This window comes from Tamandua tetradactyla, chromosome 1, assembly GCF_023851605.1.
Source record: "Tamandua tetradactyla isolate mTamTet1 chromosome 1, mTamTet1.pri, whole genome shotgun sequence".
Lineage (NCBI taxonomy): Eukaryota > Metazoa > Chordata > Mammalia > Pilosa > Myrmecophagidae > Tamandua > Tamandua tetradactyla.
The window spans coordinates 40,675,617-40,695,757 of NC_135327.1; the positions used below are offsets into that span (position 1 = coordinate 40,675,617).

General features: G+C 43.4%; 1 protein-coding gene across 4 annotated transcripts in view; it reads right to left on the minus strand.

Annotated features, from left to right (window-relative positions):
* The window catches only part of RIN2 (Ras and Rab interactor 2), a 286,859-nt gene that overhangs the window by 238,899 nt on the left and 27,819 nt on the right, over positions 1–20,141 (minus strand). The window lies entirely within an intron of this gene.

Below are 20,141 nucleotides of genomic sequence, written 5' to 3' on the forward strand. Positions count from 1 at the left end.
AGTGATCCTAAGAAGCACCAGTAGGGAGCAAGGTAGTGAGACAGGGTAGGGAAGGAAACTAATGTCCTTTGATCAACAAATTTCTTAATTTGAATAAAGTCCAATTTATCAATCTTTTCAAGGGTCAGTGCTGTTCAAAAAATCTTTGCCTACTTCAAGGTCAGTAAAAATATTCTCTTACATTTTCTTTCATACAATTGATTGTTTTAGTTTTCAAATTTAAGCCTATGATTCATCTTGAAATAAGTGTTATATATGGTATAGGGATCAAATTCCATTTTTTTTCTTCATGCATATCCAACTAAGCTAGCACCTCCTGTGACAGACCTTCTCTTCCCCATTTAATAGCAGCATAGCCTTTGCTGCAAGTCAAGTGAGTGCATATCTGTAGATCAATTTCTGGATTCTCATTTCTGTTCCATTGATCTGTTGGTCTATCTTACTCCAGTGCCACAGTCCCAATTGTTTATCTTTCTAGCAAGTCTTGATAATTGGTGAGAAAAGACCTCTTGTTTTGTTGTTACTCTTAAGTGTTGCCTTGGTATGATAATTATTTTTTTCCATATAAGTTTTGGAATGAACTTGTCAGTTTGACAGGAGAAAACTCTACTGGGATTTTAATTGGGATTTCAATGAACCTATAAGCCATTTTAAGGAGAATTGACATTTAAAAAATATTGAGTATTCTAATCCATGAACATGGTATAGCCTTCTATTTACTAATTTCTTCTTTAATTTTTTTCAATAATATTTTGTAGTTTTCAGTGTGGGGTTCCTACACATCTTTCATTAAACTTCTTATTCCTGAGTATTTGACTTTTTTGATAATGCTGCAAATGCTAAAAAATTGATTTTTATAACTGGACCTTGTTTTCAGCAACCATGTAAAATCACTTATTATTTCTAATCGCTTATGCAAAATCATGCTATCCCTGAATAATGCCAGTTTTAATTCTTATATTCTGATTTTAATAACTTTTATCTCTTTTTATTGCCTTAGTACTCTAGCAGAACCAACAGTATAATGTTGATTAAAAGTGGTGGTGGGGTAGGCTTGGCTTGTCTCCTTTCTCAGGTGAAAGCATTCAGTAATTCACTGTTAAATATGGTTTGTATTTATTCTTTATCATATTAAGGCAGTTTCCTTTCAATTCTCATTTGCTGAGAACAGTCTATATATTTTAATTTAAATACTGACAGCTTATTGGGGATTTCAGCAAGGAAGCATGGTACTCTACACTATTGACTGGGGAACTGTCTTTGTCTATTTGGGAAAGCTGACCAACTTGGACAGGTTAAGCAGATCTGGAACTATCCTGTATCTTGAATGGGGCAGCAACATGTCAGCCAATAAACAAATATATGAGTCAAGTAAAATTACTTGACTGGACTGTTTAACCTCTCCTCTCTAGATGAGAGCTCTGAATCTGAACTTAGAATGCTGAGCGCATATAATATATAATAATGATAATAGTAGCTTCCACTTACTGAGTGCTCACTATATGCCTGGCATTGTACTAAGCCATGTACATGTATTGTCTTATTTAATCCTTGCAACAACCTGGTGAGATAACAGATGAAGCAACTGAGGCACAGTGAGATTTATTCACTTGCTCATGGTCGCATAGCCAGTAAGTGGGGGAGTCAGCATTCAAGCCCATGCAGTCTGGTGCCATAGCATTAGCCCCTGTACGTTAGAGATGGGATCTTGCTCCAGCCCTCCTTTTGAGGTCATTTGCCTTTACTATGACCTAGAAGGTTGGACACGTTTGTTCACTGTATAGTCAACTCAGGAGCTACCCAACCTTGAGCTTCATTTGAAACCCTCAGGAGAGGCAGCCATGTTCTTAGTACTTGTGTACTAAGTGTGTGTGTGTTTTAGCTTTATCTCACTCAAGGACAAACTGAACAGTCAGTTCTCGGCAGCATCACAGCCTATCACGTCTGCCAAAAGTGATCAACACGCAAAGCTTTGTCACTACCAAAAAAGAAAATCTCCTAAAAATAACTCAGTTCTTTTCCAGTGAAAAGGTTAATTTACAAACTAAAACTAGGGAGGGACACAATTTTCTCAAAAGAGACCAGTCTGGTATTTCAACTTTTTCTTCAAAAATTATCCCAAACGATCAAAGGGATCCAAGATGGCTGATTAGGGAGAGGCTGGGCTCACTTCTCTCCCAGAAAACAACTAACAGTCAGGCAGAAGCTGTCCCCAACAACGGATCTGGGGAGTGCTTTGCAGCACCCAGGAAATAAGATGGGATGATAAGATGGGGAAGCTGTTGTGAGAGACTGTGAGTGACACCCCCCTCCCCCCAGCCTTGGCTCCTTGAGCTCACACCCACTCTTGGGACAGAAAGCTTTGAGGTCAGGCCGTGGGCTGAAAGGTCCACTCCCCCAAAAACAGAGCGGACATAATCAAGCACTGTGCCAATGTTTGGTCAGGCGAATTTGGATGCTGGAACTGGTGTTTAAATCCCACCACGATCTACAGATATACACTCACTCGACTTACACCGCCATGACTATGCCGTTGTTTGGAGTCAGGGAGCTTTGCAGCCTTCTGAGGTCTGAGGGGAAGGGGTCTCTGAGGCATGCCATCTGCTGGCAGGTGAGGAAAAGTCACCTCCAGGAAGACTTCTGAAAGGTTTTTGGGCAAAGGGCAATATGCTAGGCATGCCAAGGAGCTGGATTAAAGACTTTTAGGCATCTTTACCTGACTTCCCTAGGGCCCTGGACCAGCACTGGTTGGGTAATACTGACAAACCAAGCGTCAAGAGAGGACTAGCACAAACCCAAACAACAACAAATGCTTTGTCTACAAGAGAGAAAATCTGAACTTCAGAGTAAATGTGCTAAGATAACCCAGATACCCAGATATTAGCAAAAAATAATAAGCCATACTAAGGAAGATATGGCTGTGGGAGAACTGGATATCAATATCCAACAGAATGAAAGAGGACACCCTACCTCACACCTTATACAAAACTTAACTCAAAATGGATCAAGAACCTAAATACAAGAGCCAGAAACATAAAACTCCTAGAAGAAAATGTTGGGAAGCATCTTCAAGACCTAGCGATAGGAGGTAGCTTATTAGATCTTACATCCAAAACGCAAGCAATGCAAGAAAAAATAGATAAATGGGACCTCCTCAAATGTGAATACTTTTGTGTTTCAAAAGACTTTCTCAAGAGGGTGAAAAGGCAGCCCACTCAATGAGAGAAAATATTTGGAAACTATATATCCGAGAAGGAGTGAACATCCAGTATATATAAAGGGATCCCACAACTTAATGATAAAAAGACAAATAGCCCAATTTACTAATGGGCAAAAGATATGAATAGAAATTTTTCCAAAGAGGAAATACAAATGGCTAAAAAGCACATGAAAAGATTTTCAACATCACTAGCTATTAGGGAAATGCAAATCAAAACTACAATGAGATATCATTACACAACTACTAGAATGGCCATTGTTTAAAAAATAGAAAACTGTAAGAGTTGGAGAAGATGTGGAGAAATAGGGACATTTTTTCATTGTTGGTGGGAATGTAAAATGGTGTGGCAGTTCCTCAAAAAATTAAGTATAGAACTGCCAGATGATCCAGAGATCCCGCTACTTAAGTACATTCTCCGAAGAACTGAAAGCAGGAATGCAAACAGATATTTGCACACCAGTGTTTATAGTGGCATTATTCACAATTGCCAAAAGATGGAAACAACCCAGGTGTTCATCAGCTCGTTGGATATCCAGCTGTTTATCCGATGATGTTTATCCAATGAATGGATAAACAAAGTATGGTATATGCAAAAATGGAATATTATGCAGCAGTAAGAAGAAATGAGGTCATGATGTATGTGACTACATGGATGAACACTGTGTTGAGCGAAATAAGTGAGACACAAAAGGACAAATGTTATATGACCTCACCAATACGAACTAAATATAACTAGCAGACTCATGGCGTTAAGATCTAGAACATAGGTCCCCAGAAGATAGAAAGAGGGCAGAGAAAGGGAAGCTGATACTTAATTTGCACGGAATATGTAATAAAGTTGATTATAAATGTTTAGAAATGGATGGATGTGAATGGAGCACATTATAGTAAGTGTAGCAAACAGTGAGGAAGTGTGGGTACGATTGTGGTTGAAAGGGAAAGTTAGGGTCATATATGTCACTAGAGGATGAAACATGGGACTGTATAACATAGTGAACCCTCTTTAAAGCGAAAATGTTCTAAAATTGATGGTGGTGATGTATGCACAACTCTGTGAATATACTAGAAGACAGTGATTGTACACTTCAGATGGACTGTATGGTATATGTATTTATCTCAATAAAACTGCCTTCAAAAAAATTATCCCAAATAAAATTATCATGAAAAATACTAGGCATAGTTACCATTTCTTCTCTAGAAATAGTCCTTGTTCCTTGAAGATTCATTCATTCTAGAAACTGACAGCTACATAAAAAAAAATCACAAGATGCATTGGCTTCAACAACCATTCTAATACCTCTACAGCTTCTGTGGTTCTGGATTTCAGGCAGTCTCAGCTGGGTGGCCCTGGCTAAGGGTCTGTCACTCAGCTACAGCCAGAGATAAGCTAAAGCTGAAAGAGCAGGGCGGTGGGTGTGTGGGAGACAGGCTGGTATCTGCCTCTGCTTCCCACAGTCTCAGGGCCTCTCCACACGGTCTTTTTGCATGGCTAGTATGACCTTCTCAGAGCAGTCCATCAGTTCACAGGGGAGCTCAGGGATCGTCCAATGCCCCAGAGAGTAAGGTGAAAGTTGCTTTATCTCTTCTGGCCTACCCTCAGGAATCATGCAGCATTTCTGCCACGTTGTATTGGTTGCAAGTGAGACAAATCCACCCAGATTCAGCGGGAAGAGATTACCCTTCACCTCTTCATGGGGAGGTGGCAAGTTCTAAATCATGTAGGTGGAATGTGTTATTATGGCCACCTTTAGGAAAATACAAACTGTCCCACAGTCTAAAGTTGACATTGTCCTGCAGATGTCACATCCCTATAAGGAAGTCACCATCATTGTCATTTTTCAGGAATGTAAACTGAGGTCAAGCATTTTAAGCCACTTCAGGTCACACAGAGGCAAGGAAGAAACTGTTGATTCTGTGTATGTGTGTGTGTGTTTAACTAAACACACAAAAAAGATAAATAAAATACATGGAAATTACTTTGTGAACTACAATATATGGCATAATTCTTTGTGTTCCTTTTCATTGCATACATGCATAAATGGAAACATTTCTGAAAAGACTGTTATCTTGGAAATTTTGATATATTACCAAAAGCAATAAAGATGTCCTTGGAAAGTTTAATCTAAACAAGTACCACCTGAATCATCCTGGGAAGGTGTCTGGGTATTTCCTACTGTCTCATTTAACAGAGAACTTGGAAAGCAAAAACTGTCACCAAGCTTGGCCTTGTTTCCCACTGGAGGATGCAGTACCGTCATGAGTAAGGAATGCTTGGCTTGGGCTGGAGCTGAGGACAGAAAGAACTACAGCAGGGAAAAGGCAAAAAGAAAAAACAATGGGCCTATCAACATCAGAACCTGCAAGCTGAATTTCTTTATTTCTCTCCCAAGTTCAGCCAATTCTCATTTCCTATATTCCTAGATTTGTCCATTTTAGTTATGATTTTTTTCATTCAAATTTATTTCATGTAAAAATAAAACAAATGTTCTCTCTATATATATTTTTATATTTCTGAAAATGCTCATCTAAGGATATTTAATTAACATTAGAACATTGTGTTGCAGTTTTCTTCTGCTTTATGTATGTCTGTTTAGAAGGGGTGATTTTTATTCATCAGCTGAAATGTTTTGATTCTGTTTCTGTGTCCTCCCCATTGCAGCCTTGATGGCATGTTGCCTGTTGCTTTCTGTTCATTTTGTGAAAGGTTTTCTTTCCTGGTCCAGCAATAACAGTTGATGTAGACAAGGGAGAGGGCTTGGGTGCCTAATTTGGTTTCTTGATTCAAAAGCGCCCTTTACTGTTGATATGGTGAAAGTGTTATTTCTTTATTGAATAGTGCTGCTTCTTGGGAGCGGAGGGTTGCTTCAGATTTTATGATTCTCTTTGATTTCAGCAGGACCCTTAATTTTATCCCTAGGCCCCTCTTTCCCAGCATCCCCAAGTGTCCAAGGGGCAGGTCCTCTCCCCTCTTAGGGGCTTCACATTCCCAAGACTGTCACCTCAGGTCCCACATGTTATTAAGTATTTCCCACCTCCTGGATGATGCTCTCTGGGTTGCATCACCTCAGCCTCCCTGTATTTATTCTTTTCTCTTTTTCCCGTTGTTCTCTGCAAGGGGGTGGGGGGGGGGGGGTGGGGCGGGGGGGATGCTCCAGACTCTGCGGGGCTAGACTTCAGCATTTAGTTACAGGTAACTTGAAGTTTATAAGATTCTCTGTCTACTAGTAATACTGAAGGCAGGTATCAACAGTGGATTTCTTTCACTTTGTTTATTTGGATGAATTTCGGGGGAGAGCTATGCTAAGAGATTTAGATCTAGGCAACCATCGCTATTTTATTGCAATTCCAAGCTTGAAGTTTAAACACCACCACTTACTGCTTTAATACCTCTAAATACCCCTAAAGAAGTAGGAGAAAGATCAAAGCTAATGGTGGAGTTATACAGAGATGGTAGAAAAAAATGAATATGAATGCTGAACCATTATATTGATATCTCCTTTAGTCTCCAGTATCTTAGAGCAGCTAGAAGTAAAACCTAGAAGTGTGGAACTGTAACCCATGCCAAACTCTGAAATCTGTTCTACAACTAATTGTTGCGATGTGCTTTGAAATTTATTGCTCCTTTGTATATATGTTATTTTTCACAAAAAAGTTATAAAAAAGTCGATTGTGATGATAATAAAAAAAAAAGGAAAAAGGGGGTGCAAGGGTGGTTTGGTGGTAGAATGCTCACCTGCCATGCAGGAGACCCAGTTCGATTCCTGGCCCATGCACTTCCCAAACAAACAAGTAAAACAAACAAACGAAAAGCCAAACAAAACAAAAATCCAACAAATGGTGCTGCAATAAGGGGATATTCACATAGAAAAAGAATGAAATGTGACCTCCTGTGACCCCCGCCATACAGCATACAAAGAGAAAAAAAAAACAAAAACTCTTACCCAAACCTATTCCCTCTTCACAACACAGGCATTTCTTAGTACCGTATATAGGACAGTGCATATAACTTTTTAACCAAGGAACTCTTTATAAAAACCAACCCACATTTATACCCAGCATGTGCACACACACAACCACTTGCTTAAAATATTTTTTGACAACAACAGCACACCCTCAGCTAAAATACTCAAACATCTCATCAGCCATCACCAGCCAAACCTCCCACCTCAACTATATCACCAAGGGGTAGAGTCCTTCACAGCACCTGCCAGCCTGCATGACATCAACAGGTGTAAGAGTTATGGGGAAAAAAGGTGGATGATTTTCAAGTTGCCCTGGGATCCCAGCTTTCCCCTACACTCAGGAATTTCACCAACTTCCAACAGGGCTCTCCCAGCACCCCTGGGCGGCTCTGCTCAGACTCAACTTTTTGCTCTGCCTCAAGCCCTGGAGCAGACCCCGCTGGTACCGCCCCAGCCCAGGGGGTCACCTCCTCAGGGCCCACCACCACCAGCCCCCACGTCCTCACCCGAGGGTTTCTCTGGCTCCCAGAGCCGGCCTTTCCAGGAGCAGGCAGGCCTCAGGGCCAGGACTGCCCCCCGCTCCTGCGCCAGCCCCAGGCCAGCGTCACCTGTCGTGGTCCGTGGTCGGCAGGAGGCATCTGATTGCTCGCACACCTGTATCGGCTACTCCCCAACTCCGCCTCGCCTCCCCGCTCACCGACCCGTATCTCCTGCGCTCAGGCCCCAAATAAACCGCTCACACTGGACTCTGTGTCCACAGTCTGCTTCCGGGAAGTCCACACTAAGACAGGCCCCCAGGCTGGGGCTCCTACCGCCTCTGGGGCAGGGTCTGCGGGGGCGGGTAGCCAGGACGTCGGGCACAAGTGGCTCAGCCGTGCAATAGGGGGGTGGGGGTGGGGGGAACAAGAGGCACCAGGGCCGCGAGGCGAAGGTGAGGAGCGGGTGGGCCTTCCCCGTTCCCAGGGTCCCGGGTGCCCCCGGCATGGCCAGGGCAAGTCTTAGAGGGGCAGTGGCGGGAAGGCTCCTCCCCAACCCAGGACCAAGGCCTGTGTACACAGTAACTTCTAAGTATTTGGGGAATGAATAAAGAAGAAGGAGTTCCCACTATGATAGAGTAGAAATATGTGTTGTTTTTTGATGTGGTGGAGCTAGATTCCGCAGAGTTCCTCCCACTGCCCACTTGAGAAAATCTCGTGCCACCGTGCGGCATGCCACCTCGGATCCGGGTGAGGCCACACACCGGAGCAGCTGGCTGTGGAAGGTGGAAATGGCTTACATTTATTTTACCCTCCCCTCATTTTCCCAAGGCTAGCCAACACTCCAGGTTCCCCTCCTGTTACAGATGTGCGCTTGGGTGCAGTGGGTCCTACAAAAATCCTTGCTGACTGACCAAGGGATGCCAAACGTGGAATATCTTAGTTATCGAGACAAGGGACAGATCAAGCTGGGTCGCATTTGAGAAGAGGCCAGATGGGCATGCAAAGCTGATGAGTCTGATTCATACCAAGTAAGGGTAAGGAGGCATTTAGAACATAGTGAAAGAACATTCGTAAGCAGAATAATATTTTAATCTTGGAAATATCAATTAAATCAATAGTTATTTTATTGCTATTTATTGATCATCCATAGTCATTTAAGATATTTATTTCGTGCCTGGCATTAGGTTAGGTGCAGGGCACATAATAAGGAACAGACAGGCTTGATCTGGATCTTTCTGTCCAGGAACTGGGTGGAAAAGACAGGATTTAGTGTGATGGATCCATTGAATATTCTACACATAATTCTTTTTTAAAAATCTACTTTGTCTGATATGGGCCTAAGGGTTCTGGTCATGTGCAGAGGCCAGATAAGAAAGGGTTAACCATGTAGGCATGAAAACCACAATTTAACAGGCATTTATGGGACTCTAGTCAAAATGTCCCCTAAACCACCTACCTTAGTAACCAGCCTACTATGAGAAATGTGACCTTCTTTGATGGTCATCAATAACCTTTTGTGTGTGTCTTAGGCTTTATGTCCTTATCTCTAAGTAGCACTGCAGGGGCAAGTCCAGGGCTAACGCAGTTCCACCCCAGGAGAATATCCAGAAATACCTTTCTTGAAAAAACAATTGTTTACCTCCTTCATGAAAACACAGTGAAGGGTATGCAGATATAAGAAGTCCAAAGTGATGCAAGGTGCAGCAAAGCATTCCATTCTAAACAGATCCCCAGAGCCAGGCACAAGGGGTTTTCCCAACTCTAAAAAGTCACCTACTTCAACACTCCCTCTCCCGGCAACAAGAAGAAAGCATAAAGAATCTGACTGACAGGTGTGAAAAATAGTCAATATTTAATAGATGCATTAGAATAAGCAACATTTAGAAATTTACCAGATTAGCCAATTTCAATATATACATTGAGGGTTGGTCTTGGGTACAGGGGACTCACTAGGCTAGTCTAACTAGTTTGATACTTGTTTAAAATTTTTCAGAATAAAAAAAACGATTTTAAATTATTAATGTAAAAAGTATGTATTGAAAGCCATGTGGAAGAAAGGCTTTAAAAATTCAAAATAAATGAAAGAGACGTTTATTTCCCCAGAGGACAGCAGACATGCGACATCTTCCGCAGAGAATGCAACACCTCTCCCCCCTGATTTGATTTTGGGGGAGACAATGCTTCTTCAGAGACCACAAATTTGTGACCTTTATGGGAAGCTGTTCCCGCAAACAACTCTAGGACACGATTTCTTCCATGTTCTATTTTAATAACAGAGCTTTCTATATAACAGAATTCTAGACATACACAGTCTGAAAATTATATAGCTGCCTGCATCAGGGATGAAATTCCTCAAGAAAAGTCGTCCACATTAATGCATGCTCTGAATTACATTACATCCTGGCCCATGAGGTGAATCAATCAGGCGCTAGTGTTTTGTATTTTCATCTTTCTAAATTGCACAAATGGTGTCCAATGAATGGATATTACCTCCGTATTCAGAAATAAAAGCTATTAAGTACTAACGAGTTGCTAGAAGGGAAGATAACTACTACAGAAGCTGTAACATTGCTTCTTCCAGCCACATGCTCTGATCCCCAGAATTAGGCTGATTTTACTATGCTTGGGCAAACATGGGTTTTGATGTATTCTCTCCTTAGAGGTACAAGATATGCTGTTACCAATTTAAAAAAAAATCAACTACATCAACCTGAGCTTGATAAGCCGTAACTGTGATACTTTTGAAAGCTGTAGGGTGGTTGGATTGTTCCATCACCAAGGTTTTATTTTACAAAACATTAAAGGGTTTGGGTATACAAAAATATTAGTACTTTTAATGCTCGGATCTGGGGGATACTTATCTGAGACTATCCACTTGCTATAATTTGACAAGCATGGCCAAAATGAATCAGGTTTTCATCTGGGGAGGTAATACGGAGCCCAGAATTTTGAATCACTTCCCTCATTCAAGTCCCAGCTTCCACACTCTCACCCCGGGATCCTAAGCGAGTGAGTAACACCCAGCTGAGGCCCAGTTCTACCACTCCATAAACTGTGGACAGGGCTAACGTCCCACCCTTGGGTTGTACCATAAGGATTAAGTCGGGTCAGCCTGCAGCCCGCTGTTTCATTTGGCCACTCCAGCTTTCCTCCCCTCTTGTAACGTGGTGGGGGCAGGCTGTGCTGACAAGCAAGTCTCTTAAAATAAAACAAAAGCACACCCAAACTGGAAATTTCCTCAAACACATCCCCACAGCATCTGTTTTTGCTGCTTGCTTTCTTTTTTTCACATCCACTTTTTAGCTATCCCAAGGCAAGATAGGGCTTGGTTTTCTTATCTCTAAAATTGAGATAGTAATAATACCTAAGGTCCAGTCTTGTGGTGAAGATTCAGTGATATGAAACGTGTCTGCTGCACCTGCAGCACTCGGTAAAGACTATTAGTGAGTATAAACTGTTTTAAATCGCTTATAACTTCCTTAGGGGTGTTTTCACCCTTTCATTTGTAGCATTTCCCAATGCGAACTCTATTCTTAATGTCAAGGCGCAGATTCCGCAGCTGGTCTCTGGCTGGGAGGAAAAGGAGGAGAGCTGCTGGGAGAGAGATGAGAAGAAGGAAGGGCTAGGAGGGGAGGGCGGGCAAGGGGTGGCCTGGTGCCTATGGACTTAGGGGAGCAGGTCTGACCAATTACTCCTGGCGCTCTCCTAGCTGGGCGTAAGCGCACAGCTTTTGCCCAGTTGGGTCTCTCCTGCATTTGAAATGCACCTATACTCATGACGTGACTCTTCCGAATTGATGAGACCTGAAGATCCAGCAGTAGCATCAGAAGCCACCGCACAGCTAACTGGGTGGGAGGCTGCCCGAGATAATAGAAGTTCACAGAGGACCAGGGATAGAATCCAGGGCGTTCCATGAACATGGATGGAAAAAAAAGTTCCATCTTCCAAAGTACCACCGCAACCTGAAACTTGCTTTTCACGTAGATCACAACAGTGTCAGTGGTTCCGTTGACATAGTCACCAATGGAAACCACAGCTGTGTTTAGTCATCACTGTGCAATTATTACAGGATCTCCAAACACCCTCCACATTGTTCATTTACCTCGGCATCAATGAGGCTAGTAGACCCACTAAAAATCTTGTAATTCCATGTATTAAATACATACATAACAATATCACAAATATGATTTTTAAATACTTTTAATAAATGCATTTCAACATAATTGGTTTTCTTTGTGATTTCATGTAATTTTTTTCTATGCATTTGAAAGCATTATCTAAGAAGAGGTATGCAGGCACAAAAAGTTAACCCTTGGAGTCATAGATATGCCAGGAGGCTTGGAACAAAATCCCCTCTAAGGAGGCAACCCGTGCAGATCTTCTGAGCCTCAGTTTCTTTCCTTGCAATCCGAGGGACCATCTGAAGTCCCCAAAGGTCCCAAACTCTCTGAAAAGATGCCCTTCCCCCAAACTCCCCAGCCCACTGCTCCATGGTTTGGTATGACTCAAACAGTGGTTCCCAGGGCTGGGCAATTCCTCAGGCCTTGGACCCAAAGAGGCTCAGGGCTCTCCCCAGCCAGTTTCTGCCTAGGCTAAGAATCCAGAAACCTGGTTTCAGTCCCGCTGTCCTTGTTGGGATGTGCCAGGGAGAGTCTACACTGAGCTGTGCAATCAGCCAGGCTGGGTTTCTAATCCTGCTTCTGACTCTACCTAACTCTGTCATTTGGGATAAGTTCGCCGAACTTCTCAGAGCCTCAGTTTGCCCATCTGCAAAATGGGCATGGTGACACCTACCTCACAAAATCGGGGATCGTAAATGGAACAATGTCAACAGGACCCCAGCACCTAGGGTGTGCCTAGCTGGTGTAGACAACAGCCCAAATGTCAACTGTGCTAGTTATAAAAACCCAGGCACATAATTCAACTTTCCCCTTCTGTAAAATTACGTAATAGGATTCAATGATTTTTAAGATTTTATGTGATCTAAAATTCTTTGTCTATCTAAATGCTCATGCAACTTTAATTGAACATCACATTTGACCACCTTCTTTTTTTTTTTATAGCTCTCACAGGGCATTGTGTTCATATGGTCAATTCCTAAATGCCCAGCAGTAAATCCCTTTCATTTACCAGGAGACTTTATTTATTTATGGGAGACTTTATTTTTCCTTCCCAGAGAAATGAAAATATATTCAGGTAGACCCCCAAACACGGAATGATTTATTTTTTCCTCTATAGAAACTATAGCTTTGCAGAATTATTTATTTACCTTTCTAGGAATTTCATTAGATTTGGAGGAAAATCACACAACATCAGTAAAAGTGTGGATTAGATCACATGCTGATTTTAATCACAGGTCCCGAGTCTCCCCAAATTCAATTACATTTCTTTGTTCCTAAAACAGTGAGATTTGGCTTTAAAAATAAATAAATAAATAAATAAATAAATAAACAAAATGAAAACCCAGGAGTGAGACAAAGGAAGCCTTTGATCTGCATAAACATTTTTGTTTATCCACAGTATTTTTAAATTCATGTGGGATGAAAACTGTACCAGAGCCATGAAAAATTTCACATGCATAGGAAATCCAACATTCATTATAAAGAAGGTCTATTCTCAGCTGGAAACTAATATAAAAAACACTGGCCAATGTCTCTGCTCTAAGCAAAACCCTGTTGACTTGAAAAATTCATTTTAAATGGTCATTTCCTGGTACCCTGAGGCTATGTGGAGGGCAGGTCTAATTGACAATTTATAAAAACCTGTTTAATCCCCCTCTGGTATAGTTTCATAGTAACTGAAGTGTGGAATTTCAAATTGCATGGGGTGGAATGGGGAGAGGGGGATGTGTGAAGAATGCAGAGCTAAGGGTCCCAAACACCCTTCTCCTTTCTAAGTGAGATCAGGCTGCCCCAGCCCCAGCTCCCGCTGGGCGGACACCCACTCCCAAGTCTTCAGCAATGGGGGCCCAGAGGGGAAGGAGCTCTGCAGCACAAGGCACGGCAGACTGATGAAAGCGGGCTCGCGGGACGGCTGCCACACGCTGAACCCCAGCCACCCCACGCAGTTCCCGTAGTCCAGCTCCCAGGCCCTGTCCTAACAGCCTCCATCCCTCCCTGGCCTCCAGGGATTTCCCGGCCCTGAGGCTCCACAGCTTTCCCTGAGCACTGTTAAAGCATCTGCATTAAAGACAAGCAAACCAAAAACACTCTGCCATTAACAGTGGAAAACCCCAGATGAAATCGGTCCCTCCTGGGTCCCTCCTTCATACCACCACCCCACACACACCACACTCTCCTTTTCCTGGCTCTTCAATTAACTGAAAAGAAGTTACTGGAAGATCTTAGGGCACACCAGCAGTGAGGCCAGCAAATGCCTGGGAAAGTCTTTAATAAACTATAAACACCACAGAAATATTTACCACTGTTAGTACTTCTATTTCAGAAACTGTGAAACCAGATTTCCGGCCATTTGCCCACAGCTGAGAGTGGAGCTGGTCCCTGGGGTACAGGGCTCCTGAGTGTGAGTTTAGCCATCAAAGGCCTCAGTAGGTCCCAAACCCATTTGGACAAGGCTGGGTCACGTGACCAGATGTGTTCCTTAAAACTTTGATTTGGGGAACAGCGTAGCTATGCAGTCAGGAGCTTGGGCCCTGCCATGGAATACACCTCGGTCCCAAATCCCTTTCACCATTATTAGCTGGACCTTGAGCAGATTACTGATCCTCTCTAAGCCTCTATTTTCGCAGTGTAAACAGGTATAATAAGAATACCCACGTTCAGGACTGACATACAGATTTAAAATGATATATAGAGTGTGGCCTCGGCCATCCATAGGAGTGACACACACAGGGACTCAGTAAGGTTAGTGTCCATGATGACTACCAGTGAGTTCACCTCTCAGGGCTCTGCCTATCTCCAGCCTTGCTTCAATCAAGTGTCATCTCAGCCCCACATTAAACCAAGTGAGTGTAGGAGGTTGAATCATATACCCCAGGAAAAAACAAGTTCTTAATCTTAAACCCTCCCTGTGGGCGTGAATCCACTTGAGCTGGTCTTAAAGGATTATGTGCCCTAGAAAGGCATGTTGTAATCCTGATCCAATCTCCTGGGAGCAAAGTTTCTTTTAATGCCTATTCAGCATTGTATGTTGGAGGCTTGATTAGATGATCTCCATGGAGATGTGACTCACCATTGTGGGTATTAATTACAGGAAGTTGTGACTCCACCCATTCCAGCTGGGTCTTGATTAGTTTACTGGAATCCTTTAAAAGAGAAAGCATTTTGGAGAGAATCCCTTCAGAGCCATCGGAGAGCCACGAAAACCACGAGAGCCCACGCTGCCAGAGATATTTGGATATGAAGAAGGAAAACGCCTTGGGGGGAGTTTCATGAAACAAGAAGCCTAGAGAGAAAGCTAACAGACATTGCCATGTTCACCATGTGCCTTTCCAGCTGAGAGAGAAACACTGAACATCATCAGCCTTTCTTGAGTGTAGGCAACCTCTTGTTGGTGCCTTAATTTGGACATTTTTATAGACTTGCTTTAATTGGGACATTTTCTCAGCCTTAGAACTGTAAACTGGCAACTTATTAAATTCCCCTTTTTAAAAAAGCCATTCTGTTTCTGGTATATCGCATTCTGGGCAGCTAGCAAACTAGAACACCACTATAAATAGGTCCTTCGGAAGATGTTATCAGAGTTGGCATGGCCCAACTCTGATTATTGGAGGCTTTATGGAGTCTGAGCCACTTAGGGGAGAAGAAGTTGGAAGTCAGTGGAACCTGCAAGAGAAAGGAGGAGACATCACCATGTAACAGAAAAGCCAAGGACCTAAGAATCACAGCAACCCGCCCCAGGACGAATGCCACTGTCTTCAGGGAGAAAGCATCGCCATGCGGACGCCTCGATTTTGGACTTCTAGCCCCCAAACCATGAGCCAATAATTTCCTGTTGTTAAGCCCATCCATTGTAGGATATTTGTGACCACAACCAAGAAACTAAGACAGCAGGCACCTGCCACCAGGCTCAGAAACCCTCAGCACTGGACAGAGCCAGGTGCAAGTGTCCAAGGAACAACTTCAAAGAGGAGCTCATTTTGCAGGAGGACGTACACAACTATGTGAAATGAGCCAGGATCCACCCCTTGAAATGCAAAATTTTCAAACTTTGAAGGCCACGTTTAAAAACATACAATTCTGCACTTATTACCCTATGATGACATCATCATAGTCTTTCCCTAAGCAATTTTATCCTTTCCCTGATGTTATATAAGCTGAAAACTGCTAATCATGCATCTGTAGCCCAAAGCTCTCTTGCAAGGTCCAGATCCAGATCTTCTCTTGGGTTCCCAGGGGCATCCCAAATGGAAGGTATCCAACATAGAACTTATTACTGTCATGCCCTCTTTTCCTCCATTAGCCAGGATGCTCAAGAGAAGCCCAGCGCTGTCCTTGACACCTCGCCCTTCCTCACACCAAATTCCATGGCTGAGCTCTGCCAATTTATCCTCCACATTTTGCCTCAATGCTTCCATAGCCTATCACCACTCTCTGAACGATCATAGTTTTCTCTTCTCTGGCCTCCCTGAAACCACTCTAAGTGCCACTAAAATCCTTTCTCTAATCAGCAGTTGGGGTGAACTTTTGAAAACAAAACCCTAGTATATCATTCTCCCTCACAAGAGCTGACGGTGGCTGGGACTGGGAGATGGCCACGGGGATTGAAAAGAGGGCACAATCGTGGTACCCCCTGGTTCAGTGCCTGACACACAGTGGACACACAAGAGCAACACAATTTCACTCCCTTCTGTCCTTTTTCGAGAATATGAAAGATGTCCTATAAGCACACTCAATTCCGTCACAAGCCACACAGGCAGCAGGCAAAGAAGAACCACTGCTTTTCCTGACTGTAAAAATCCTTCTTTCATCTTGTGCAATCTCTGACTGTTGATCTTTTTCCCCACTTCTTCTCCAATTTCAAAAATATAGCTTTTATCACATGCTGCTCTAAGAAAAACACACCAAATATCCAGGCCACATTCCTACCAGAGGCCCATTTGGAAACATGAATTAGGGTTTGTGGTGTTAGGTTCTTTATGATACTGTTTTACTCTGTCTTCTTAAGCAACCCCAAAATTCTCTTTCCTGTGTCAGTGATCTGGTGCTTGGCGGCTCAGAGGTAGATGGGGGAAAGAATACCTGAATCTGTTTTACACTTATTAGGGCAGCTGAGTTCAGGAACCTGAGCTCTGTCTTGATCAATTTTCTGTAAGAGAAAAAGAGGGGTGTCTGAAAAGTTATCTAAATCCTGCCTGTGACAGCTATTTGACCTTGAGGATGGGTTGTTTCATGACACAGAACTTAGGGTTAGAATGAAGGAAACTCCAAAGTCAAAGGAGCCTCAAAGGTGCTGGCCAGGGAAAAATTAAGGGCACTGTGGTGAGATTTATATGTAACTAAGCCTAGTCTTTTTTTTTTTTTTTTTTTTTTGGTATAAAGATGTCTTTTGCCTGTGAAATGATGGTGATTGCAGAAGACATTTTCCTAAGTTCTTACCTGGAAAAAAAAGACATTGGCAGGTTGATATTTGAATCCAGAATTTTAAAATACTGTTAATGTCTTCAAACTGCAATAGTGAAAGCCTCGGATCTGGAGCACCCCCCCACCCCCACTCCATTCCTTACTGTATAAATTGAGGAGCCAAGGCTGGGCCAGGATGGATAACTTGCATAACACTGCAAAACCCACAAGGAACTTTGGTGCTGCAGTGATATGTCTACTGCATTTCTGCAGAAAATATTCACGGCCTCTACCACCCACACATTTTTATCTCCACTATGTCCCAGACCCACAGGTCCAGCTGCTTGTCAGTTCTCCTGATTATCTCAAAGACTCCTCAGATTTAATGAATCTCAAACCAAATACAGGTTGGCTACACCTCAGCCCACACAGCCCTCTCATCCTGCTGTACAGCCCAAAGTTGTTGCCTCCGTTCCAGCCTTCTCCTTTTCCACCATCATCACTCCCGCACTGGTTCCCTAGCCCAAGTCCCATCCTCTCTTTCTTGGCCCCTTGCAATGGCTTCCGACTGGTCTCCCAAATCTGATTTTCATGCCACAGCCCAAAGGACCTCTTTAAAATCTGATCCTTTTACCTGAGACTAAAACACTTAGGCAACTTCCCATTTCTCAAGGTCAACCTTCTTCTGACATTCTCCTTCTGGAGGGTAGACAAATCCTTGGCTGGTCTAACCCACTCCTTCTCCGGCTCACCCTGTATCATGCACCTGCTCACAGCCCCCCAGCTCCATTCTCTCTAGTCTAGCACTGTTCACTAGAACTTTCCATGAGGATGAAATGGTCTCATCTGCACTGCCAAGACAGTAGCCACCAGCCATGTGTGCTCTCAAGCACTTAAAATGTGCATAGTGCAGCTGAGCAGCTTAGTTTTTCATTTTAATTGAATTAAACAGCCACACGTGGCTAGTGGCTACCATACTGGACAGTGCAGCTGCATGGGCCCTTTTGGGCTCCTCCCTCCCACCATCTCCCCTCTGGCTCCCAAGTCGGAGCCACTTCTCGTTCCCAAGGTGCCCTCCTCTCACTCACATCACAGTCCTTCTTCGGAACCCAGCTGATGCATCATTCCCCATGGAAATTTTACCAGACTTTCTGGGTGAGGCTGAATTTATGCAGGGTGCCAGGTCACAGTGCACCGTTCCTCCAAGGGCTTGCTGCATCTCATGATTTTATGTGTATCTGTGAGCTTATATGAACCATGACTTTCTCCTTTGACTTCAAAATGCTCCACAGGGAGTCAGAAGAAGTTTTTAAAGCCCTAGACATAACACTGAGGCTGACAGAAAGGCCATCCTTGAACAAGCTTAATAAATGGATGGATTTACACACAAGAGCACCCACCCTGTAATTACACTGTCCTAAGCACAAGGTTCTCATCATAAAGAGCACCTCATGCTGTTTTCTAGAAAGATCACAAGGGAGGCAAACCTTTCCGGCTGTCCTGGGGCTCATCTTCTCAAACTCGGCTACCTCATCCAGACGCGGTGCAGGCCTTTAAATTCACACCGTGCGACATTACGTTAATGGTGACAGTGGTCAGAATCACTGTGAGCTCATTAAGAATTTTGGATTCTACTATTTGTCTTCCAGATGCAGTCATGTGGCCTCCAGCATGCTCTATGCCCAGAGGAAGGAGAAGAGGTGCTCCATTTAGTGTCCTCATCTCCAGACCCGTGAGTGTGGAACAGGTGGTTCCACCTGCATAAAGATGGCCCGTCTTACCAGTGTTTGCACGGGGAATTTTTCTCCAGAAGTTCAATGACTTGCAAAAGAATCTGGACCCTTTCTTAGCCTTAAAGCCACTCACTATCTCAATGCAGCCCTCCAAATCTTTCTGTAAGTTGTTTAAATCTTCAAATGTCGTTATCTCTAATTTGGATTTGTCCTTTTAAAAAATCTCTTTTGCAGAGATTTTTTTCAGGGGCGCTGAGGAAAAGGACGAAGAGAAAGACACTCCGTGGCTCCCTTTTTTCCTGACCCCTCAGCGGGAGCGACAGGGACTTCAGTTGGTGTAACACTGGGAATGGCTCCTGCACAAAGGCTTCGCCAGAACAGGATGTTCTTTGAGCCTCAGCCAAAAGGGATAGCCTGGCCTCTTGAGCTGCCCTGCCTTAATTAAGTCTTCAGGATATATATATATATATTTTTTGCCTCGACCGTTTAACCAACAGATATTCATTAAGCACCAACAGTACGCCAAGGTACTATTCTAAGTGCTGAGGATGCAACATGGAACAAAGTAAACAAAACCCTGGCTCGCGTGATACTGCTCAGATGGCACTCGGCCCTTACGTGGCATGGGGACGCAGGAGTCGGGAGGGCGGGTGGGGAGACTGGCCATTTGTATGAGGTGTCTGGACACCCTCCCTGTCAGGGGACCTCTGAGTAGAGGCTTGAAGGAAGCCAGGGCAAGTCTAGAGGGAGCTCATTGCAAGAAGGGAAAACCAGCACAAGGGCCTGGGGGCGGGGCGACAGCAAGGAGGTGGAGGGGGGCAGATGGAGAGAGTGGATAGGTGGGTGGGAGGCAAGGCGAGGGGGGAAGAGAACCCAGACTGCAACCAAGAAAGTAAGGATTAACAAATGATTACGATTACTGAATCGCTATATAAATGTTTTTCTTTCTATAGGTAGAACAGGCAGAGGTTAATACTTGAAATTACTGAAACTCATCTCGTGTCATCCCTGTTTACAGTTATTTACCTTTGTCTATACTTATTATAATGGTCTCAGCCCTGTTTATGTTTACTATTATACTGTTTTCCTAGCCTGGGCTCAGCCTTGCGTGTACTTACTATTGTACGGTAACAACTCCACCCCCCTTGTTTGACTTCATAAAACCCTGAACTCTTTAGACTCAGGGAGAAAGATATTTGAGCTTTTAATGGCTGCTGGGCTCTTCT